This window comes from Dermacentor silvarum, unplaced genomic scaffold (assembly GCF_013339745.2).
Source record: "Dermacentor silvarum isolate Dsil-2018 unplaced genomic scaffold, BIME_Dsil_1.4 Seq517, whole genome shotgun sequence".
NCBI lineage: Eukaryota > Metazoa > Arthropoda > Arachnida > Ixodida > Ixodidae > Dermacentor > Dermacentor silvarum.
The window spans coordinates 71,683-72,221 of NW_023606362.1; positions in this window are offsets into that span (position 1 = coordinate 71,683).

A 539-nucleotide genomic window follows, 5' to 3' on the forward strand; every position below is an offset into this window, starting at 1 on the left:
AAACACAAGTAACAAGTGCTCCATTTGGCGATGTCCTTTTGTGTCAAAAATTTGCGTAACAGTAAATCTTTCTAAATACCTTATCGTTCTAAATACCATATGAAACACTTTACCATGCGCCGAAACTTGAGAAAAGGGGCAGGCGCAGCCGTTTTTAGTGCTTCGATGGCACTCCATAAAGCCATTTGGCCCGCTCCTTCTTGCAGAATCTGACACCATCATCTTTCATTATACGCCAGGGCGCAAATATGCATCACAGCTGCACATTCGTGTCCATTTTTAGCATGGTCCACAAGCTCTTTCCCATCAATTCAACGGCGGACGAATCTTTTGCCCCTGTAAAGATGCTTTGCCGCATAGTAGCCAAACAAAAGCGCCCCAGGAAAAAAATTCAGCCAGCGGAATAAAACCAAACTGGACCTACATATATAGAGAGACCTACAGTATGTGCCACTAGAGTGCAATTAGCGGATTAGTTTTTACTGTGCTGCAAATGACGTTTTAAAAATCACCCCATGCATTTTAAATGGGTCTACAAA